This window comes from Pseudopodoces humilis, chromosome 7, assembly GCF_049639895.1.
Source record: "Pseudopodoces humilis isolate 2021_Gansu_Grassland_sample_001 chromosome 7, ASM4963989v1, whole genome shotgun sequence".
Lineage (NCBI taxonomy): Eukaryota > Metazoa > Chordata > Aves > Passeriformes > Paridae > Pseudopodoces > Pseudopodoces humilis.
This window is the reverse complement of record NC_142206.1, coordinates 25,915,678-25,924,059: the sequence shown is the minus strand read 5'-3', so window position 1 is coordinate 25,924,059 and position 8,382 is coordinate 25,915,678. Positions and strand designations below refer to the sequence as shown.

Here is an 8,382-nt window from a genome sequence, read left to right as displayed (position 1 = left end):
TGCGGGATGCAGGTGCCCGGTGTTTGGGCCCGGGGCAGCTCCTGGGGCCGCACACGCCCAGGCCGAACCCACAGCCGCGGCCTAAGGCGGGATGTCCCTCCAGGAGCCCCGGGCCGGGCGGAAGCAGCGGGCAGCCGTAACCACAGTGCCGGGCCCCAGGGCCGCGATACACGAGGAGAAAGCCGAAATGAAAGCTCAATGAGTTGGCTTGAGCTCCCCGCGGCCGGCGGAAGTGACGGCGGGCGGGCGGAAGCGGCGCCCGGGGAGGGCGGAGGTGCCGGGGAGCGGCGCGGAGCCGGCGCAGGTGAGTGGCGGCCTGGGCTGCCCAGAGCAGCGGCCCAGCGTGGCAGCGTTTGCCTCAAAGCTTAAACGCTGCTGCTGGAAGGCATTTGGGAGAGCATTGTGGAGCTCCGTTTCTCTGTAAACGCCGTTCGCTGTGACACACTGGTGCGCACTGGTGCTTAGGGTCCCTCACTGTCGTGACTTTCCTGAACAGGCTCACACTTGGACTACAGTTGGTTGATTCAGAATCTTGGCCTTCGAAGAAATCTGTGGTTTTATTGCCTTCAGTGCTCTTGTGTTTTCTTTTAGTCTGACTGAGATCTCTCGGCCCAACCACGCCTGAAAAACTTCCTGCAGAGCTGGTGGATTTTTCAGACAGTGTCCACGGCAGGTCCAGACCATGACAGAAAACTCTTTTGTGAGACTTTTCATATAGACAGGGTGTACAGCAGCAGATGATAGTGTGGCCACATAACAGTCTGTATGTTGTGCAGTATGGAAGTGCTCATGGACCTTGGACAGCATTTCTGATCCCTCACCTGTGTTCCTAGGACAGTATCTCAGTGTGTTGCCTATGCTGGTGGTCCCTCTGGGCAAACAGATGGTGAATGGTGAGCTGTTAAACAGCGAGCTGCAAGGCTGGAGGGAACCAGGCTGCAGGATCATGGAGTTAGTGCTGATCCTCAGGAGCTGGTTAGTTGTCCTGCGTGTTTGCTCTGAGCTCTGGTGGGTAGGAATGAGGACTCCTGAGGGCCAAGGGGGTGTTGGTGATGTGCTGCGATGGCTTCCATGGGACATGGGAAAAGGTGGCCTGAGAAGAAAGCAGCGTGTTTTCCCTACATTCGTTCTGTCTGCAGCTCGCACGTGTATTGAGGCAAAGCCTTTGAGGAAAGGGTTCCTGGAAGAACATCCAAGGTCATTAAGAATGGCTACTTAGTTGTCTTCTTGTGCTTCTGACAGTTTCCCAGAGAAACAAAGGCAGTTTGAAGGCGTGCTGTATATCTTGATTAAGTGTTTTGGTAGGGAGAGACTTGGACAAGTTTATGTAGAGCTGTGTGTGGAGGAGGCTCCTTGCAGAGAGCTAAGCAGCAGCCTTTGCTTCCAAGTGTGTGTTTTGTGCCTGTTAAAGCAGGCATCCTCCTCTTTTGGGCTTTGAAGCCTGTGATGACAGGGCAGGGAACACTTGGCTTGGGATACGTGTTCCGCTCCTTATGGATGTCAAAGAGGGTCCAAGCAAGAGAAGTCTGGCTGTGGGAGCCCCGTTGTGGCAGCAAGCTCCATAAATAAACAGCAAGTAGGTGTGTGCTTATGCTAGGTATACACAAAAAACAGAAGGAGCTGTCTGTGGAGGTTTCAGTTTTTGCTATGCAGTTGCAAGTGGAGTGGGTTGGAAGGGAGCGTTTCTGCATTCTCAGCATCAGTCAGAGCCACAATGAGATCCCAAGTGTTTTCGTCTTAGTCCCTTCCCTGATAGTAGCAGGGTGCTCCTTCCTGCCTTCCTGCCCTGAAGGGGCCTTTGGTTGATGGTTTTACACCAATGCCTTGCATAAAACCAATAAACAAATGTAAAACATCCCGACTCCCTTTTTTTATCTTAGAACTAAGAGCATCTCACTTAACCAGCCTTGGTCAAGAATGAGATCCCTGAAAACAGTATAAATATTCCAAGTGTAGGTCATAAATTCTACAGGCAATAACTCTTGTGTCTGAGCATCTTTCCCACAAGGTTTCTCCCCACATATTTTGCAATCAATTATGGTAATAGTATAAGAGAAACCATGACTTCAGGGCAGTGGCTGTGCCTGCACAATGATTGAACTCTGTTTTTGTCTGAGATTGGGGCAGAGATTTACTTCCACGCTTTGCGTTTTCTCATGTATTCTGCCTATTGCTCTGGCAGATAACTGCAGTTTTAAAAATCCAAGTCCACTTTCCAACTTCTCCATAAATCATGCCTGAGTCCTGCTGGGCTTTTAAAAGTGGAAGAAATCAAATATGCACAAACTATTTCAACATACTGAGGGTGGGAGGGTGCCAAGTCTGCAGCATTAGTGCTGATCAGTGACTGGAATTAGCATGAAATGTATTTGCAGTTTGCTTGCTGCCTGTAAGAAATGGATTGCTGGTCCCAGGCTCTGGGAATCAGAGGTGGGGAGCAATAGTCAATATTTCCCTGCCTGGTAGATGGGAGGTAGAGTAGTTGTCTTCCTGGTGAGGTGTCATGTGAACAGAGTAAAGCAGTCTGTATAAATCTAACCTTGTTTCTCAACTCCAAACTGGCCTGGGCAGCAACTGAAGATGCTTGGAAATAGCACAGCTTCTGCCAGTAAGGGGCCATGAAAGAGAACGGAAACAGGAGGTCCACATCAGGAAGAAAGACATTTTTCACTTGGGAGATCTGAGTGAGAAGGAGAGCAAACAGAGTCAGGGAGTGTATTGTCCAGATCTGTGTGGACAGTCTCTTGCATCCTGCCAGGGATGTTAATGCTGGGATCTGGAGAAGATAGCATGCTCTGTAGTGATGCCTATAGAGGGAACTGAAGCAGATGAATACATTCACAATATATTGGTGGGCAGCCCCAATGCCACACTAGTAGGACAAACTCAGAGATAATTACTCACCCTGAAAATTTAGGTTTTCGTATTTCCGGAGAAAAGATGCAACCCCCATCTTCTGAAGTAAAGCTTCTGGGAGTATGGTGGAGGGGGGGAACAGTGTGTGTTCACCCCAAAACCTTGACTTCCCTTAAGCAAATTAAAATTCCTGGATAGAAGGAGCTACAACATGCCCTTGCCCTGCTGATATTTTGGAAAAAAACACATTCTGGCTTTCTCCATTGTCGCCTGCCCTCATTGTGATTTAACATACCAGAGGATGTTAAGAGGAGAGTCATCTGTGACTGGACCTCTGTCCATGCAGAAGTCTTAAAAGTTTTGATATTTGAGCAGGTTTTAGGACCAATGCATCCAACAGATCCATTTCATATCAAATGGGGCTTTGCAATTCATGGATTATCAATGCATATGTGGCAATGGGGACCCAAGGGTTCAACTCGCCCTGTCAGGTTTTATTTGCACAGCTGTAAAGATGCAAAAAACCTTATTCAGTTTGGTAGAAGTGCCTGTGTGGCTAGTCCAGCTCTACAGGAAGCTGAAGAAGTCATATGGCAAGGGCCAATTATCCTAGTGGGACCTTTCAAGGTCTTGAAACCCATACTGTCCAGAACCCCACGTGGTGCGGGGTTGTGCAGGAAGAAGCAGTAAGAAGGTGGTATGAACAGTTACATCATCACTGCCATATGCCTCAGATAGAGGATGGAGCACCCACAGTGCTCCAAGTACAGGAATTGCCTGGCAGTCTAATGGACCTGGAGCCTCCCTTCTTATATAAAACCTACCCCTCAAGTTGAGCCCCACCTGAAAAGTGTGTGGTTCACTGAAGCGTGCTCCAAAAGAGAGGGAAATATTGAGCGGTGTTCCCACATGCTGATTCAGGGGACAGAATTGTGACAAGGGGAGAAGAAAGTGCTCAGATGGGCAAATTGGTAGCTATGTGCAGGGTGATTGTTAGAGGCTGATACTAAAGAACCAGTGTTTGTTTATACAACAGCCTATGCTGTTTTTAAGGGATGCACCAATCGGCTCCCACTTTGCAAACAAAACCAGTTTACTATTACTATTGAATTGCCAGTATGGGAGTGAGAGAAATGGGAAGACATCCTAAACTTGTTAAGCAAAAGTTTTTCTTGTTGAGGTGGAATCCTGCCTGCCAGAAGAGGGATAGTCTGGCTCACCTGTTGAATAATCAGGTAGATTCACTGACCTGTGTGGCAGATATGACAGTAAAGGGAGAAGAAAAATAGAAACATCTGCTAGAGTGGTTACATGTCAAGGGAGACCATTCAGGATTTAAGGATCCTTTTAAGGGAGCTGGTAACACAGGGTGGCCTGTCACTTGGGAACTGTCTGTCACTATCATCTCACTCTGTGGCCAGTGTTGTACAGGGCTAGAGAAACAGCAGCCCTTGCAGGAGGCATCCCTTCACTAATGACACAGAAAAGGCCTCTGGGAGACCTGGACTATATAGAGCCTTTCCTGAAGTTAGGATGGAAGTAATGTCAGAGCTCACTCAAGCTGAGGCAGTAGCAAGAACAGCAGGGTACATCAGTGTTAAAGGACTGAATCTGTGGTATGATTATTTGCCATGATTCCAATCCCCCCCAATACAACAGTAGTCACTTTGCTGCTGGAGCAGTTCAAGAGTGGGCACAGGATGAAGGAATCTGATGGATCTTTCTCACTCCATACTATACCCAGGCAAATGAGGTTGTTGAATGCACCAGTGGACTCTTGAAGAGGAACCTGAAACATCATGAACCTGAATGGGCAAGAGGGTGTCAAATGGGGTACATAGAGTCAGTAGCTGCTGGGGAGTTAAGAGGTGCCCATAAATCACAGCGTTTTGTCTTCAATCCCTACTCATGCTCCTGGAACAAAAGAAGCTAGCAAGTCTTCTCCATTACCTAGGGCAGTTGGTTTTGGCAGAATTACCAAGAGTGGGATTGGTATCCCTGACCTTAAAAAAGCCACTTAACTTGTGTGCCAGGTGGTGGATCGTTCCCTCCTTTTAATCATGTTTTGTTTTTATGCATGTATATGTTTTACAGATTATCTGAAATCCACTGCTGGACCTATGCTTTCAACTGTTGAGTGGACGGATCATTTTGTGTATTTTTTAGTTTGATTTTGCTAAGCCTATTTTGCCTTCTTACTAGAGAAAAAATGGTGTGGGAAAAGTCTTTACTCTTATGTTATGGATGTATGATTTTGTCTCAAGCGACTAAGAATCAGAGTACCGAACCAAATTTAGCTTGGGAGTTGATACAAGGATTTATGCATATTTGGAATCACACAAATCAAGGAATATGTGTCAACCTTCCCAACTCTGCATCAGAGGGGTTTAGATTTATGATGATTTGGTTAAATTTTTCGGAAATATTAACGAGAGAACTGGATAATCTTAAAAAAACAGGAGGAAATGTTACCTGGGGAATGGTTGAGTCCCAGTTCCTAGACCAGAAAGAAGGACAACAATGGGATGCAAATGGGACATGGGTAGAATACAAGAACGCCTTTTACCAGCTCCCACGTGACTCTACCTGGAGCCATTTATGGAATCAGACATGCTATCGGTCATTAGACACCAATCCTACCGAGACATTGCAGAATGTCACTTCTATCCCTTGCACTGTGGTACCATGGTGGGATTCTCCTGCTGAGGGTGGGTTTTTTGAACATGAGTACAATTTACATTGGGATGCAGGATGGTGTATACAAATCCCGGATAACCCAGGAACCGCGCACCAAGTTAACCGAACAAATTATGAGTGGGCCTGGTCTCTGAAACAAATCTTTGACCCTGTATCTACCCTACAGTGGGCTTCCAGGGTCCCCACGGGGAAAATAGTAGAATGGGAAGTGGAGAAATCAGACTGTAAGGACCATCAGACCATACTACCTAATGGAGAGAGCATCTGCTGGAAAGTGAGGAACCGTAGAAGCATTACCCAAAGTAAATCAGAGACCTCCTTTCTGAATTGTTCCCGTGTATTAGATTGTACCACAGGAGCAGGTGAGCCTATAGAAACCTGGTACATCTCAGAGCTGAGAACTTTTATCCGGGACATGTGTACCTGTTGGGATTATCCCAACTATGGCTATCTAAACCAAGACACCCGGTGCAATGGGTCTTACGAGAATTCGGAGACAGCACTGTCCTGTGGCATTCCCATTACGCATGGCCCTGACCAAAGGAGGGTCTGGAATTCAAGCAGCGAAGCACAGGAAGTTCCCCAAGGTGACCTGTATCAATGTTCACAAGCCAAATATCCAGCTCCACGGGGAACGGTATGGGCATGTTCAGATGGGAAAATGTATTCCCACTTGAACATGTATGATATGGCTGGACTCCAGTGTACTATTGGGTTTCCTACCATGTGTCCATCTAAAACGTTCAATTATACACTTTATCGTAACTCCAAAGCGCGGAGAGAAATCCACGATCCAACAGACGCAAAAGGGTGGATTCGGGGGATTCAAGTCCCTGACTATTATACCTGGGGGCAAAATATTGCTTTAGACTTAGAATCATTTTTTGTGTCCAGTGGAGTTATCCAACAGCACAAGTATGTCTTGGAGAACTTAACTAGGCAAGTCCATGTGTTAAGCAACTGGACCGGACGTTCACTCAGGGAACCAAATGTGCAGGCCCAGCAGGCATCAAAAATGGCTTTGCAGAACCGATTAGCCCTAGATATGTTGTTGTTGAAAGAGAATGGAGTGTGTGGGATGCTAAACCTAACGGATGGAGAATGCTGTGTCACTGTCCATAACGCCACCACCACCATAGAAGAGGCACGTCAGAAGATGAAGGAGATTGCTGAACAAATGGGAGAACTGTTTCAAGCAATGGAACCAAAGGACTAGTTTGATGGACTGAGCCTGGATTGTGGATCACACATACTAAAGTGACTTGGATTTATGGGATGGGGAAGGTGGCTTGTGTGCATTGCCATTATGATACTGTGTGGATTCCTGGGTTTGGTGATAGGTCAAAAAGTCACGACAAACTGTGACGAGTTCATTATGGTTATAGCGGAAAAGAATAGAGTTTCTAGCACTGTATAATTCCATACCATTCATGTCATGGCAAGAACATGGTTGGAGCAGGAGGAAGTCAGGGGCTGGAAGTGGAAGGGTGGCCATCTTTTGCTATGCTCGGGGATGTGGCTTTTCTGATTTGGTGCTCAAAGACAGAGCCCAGCTGAGCCATGTGGAGCCCAGGCTGCAGCTGCAGCAGCCACTGGAACTGCCTCTGAAACCGCCAAGCTCTCCAGTACCGCTCCCACAAAGTCAGGCCCAGGAGGAGGGTCCTCTGACTTACTTCAGAGCCCTATCAGGTCCCACCAGGTTTTGCCTTGTCCCTGTTCTTCCATTGTTTTTGGTCTGAGGGGGAAACCTTAAATTGTAAGCCTTTTCAACATTCTGCTTTTGTTTTGCCATATATACCATGCTGCCCAGCACAGGGCCAGTCATCATTTTGCCTTCATCTTGGAAAACCACACTGGCTGTGGTCTTTAGGGAGTGTTTTTGTTTGTTCAGTGGTGAATACCCTTTTGTGGGTAAAACACTCTCTCTTTTATATACTCTTTTATTACTATTGTTGTGGTTACTGCAATTTTTCAGTAAACTGTTATTCCGATTTATATTCTCTCTTAGTGTTTCCTCTGCTGCTGGAAGGGGGCAGGGGAACAGGAGCAGCTCAAGTAGGTTTAATATTCCCACTGGGTTTTAAATCAGCACAGAGCTCTAAGAAGGGGATGAAGGAGATTGTTGGAACTTGTGAAAAGACTGGTGACCTTCTAAAATAAAAAAATATCATAAAAAGTCTCATAAAAAAAGCTCTCACTGTGTGAGGAATATTTGAGTTCACCACCAAAGACTCCAAGACATGCACTGCTGGGGATTTTGTTGCTAGAGTCTCTTAGCAAATCCATGCAAGCATGTTGGCACTTATAATTTTATAGGGTAAACATGAAGACACACAAGCATGATTTATTGATAGAGCAGAAGCTATATATAGTGCCCTTAACTGTATTATTAAAAATGAAGGTAAATAATTAATGGAATGAAGGAAAGATACATACAACTCTGGCAGTTTTGATGGGTGTTTTGCAGTAATTAAAAGAGAATATATTCTACTTTTATGTTTTTCTGGCAAAAAAGATTACTTCCTCATTTCACCTGCATGCTAAGAGATGCTGTGTGTGGCCACAGAAGCTGTGCAGCCAGCGTGAGAGGAGTCAGGGAGGGAAAATGCTCACGGCTGTCTTGAATCAGAACCATAAGCAGCTGTCAGACAGTCTCAGCAGTCCCGGCACTTCACCCAAACACGTTCCAACACAACCACTGCCACGGCCTCCCTGCCTTACTGTGCAGGTGGGAGAACTGAACTGGGTACATGGTGTGCATGGGAAACCATTCCCAAGTTCAGCCCCAGGAAAGCCTTGAAGTGGGAGAGAGAAGTCTTCTAATTGCAC

General features: G+C 46.6%; 1 protein-coding gene across 1 annotated transcript in view; it reads left to right on the top strand.

The window, feature by feature from the left end:
• The first annotated feature begins 226 nt into the window (after window positions 1-226).
• The window catches only part of RPAP1 (RNA polymerase II associated protein 1), a 49,229-nt gene continuing 41,073 nt past the window's right edge, over window positions 227-8,382 (top strand). The window contains exon 1 of the mRNA XM_005522487.3: window positions 227-304. The gene's annotated coding sequence lies outside the window, so the exon portion shown is untranslated. The remainder of the gene's footprint in view (window positions 305-8,382) is intronic.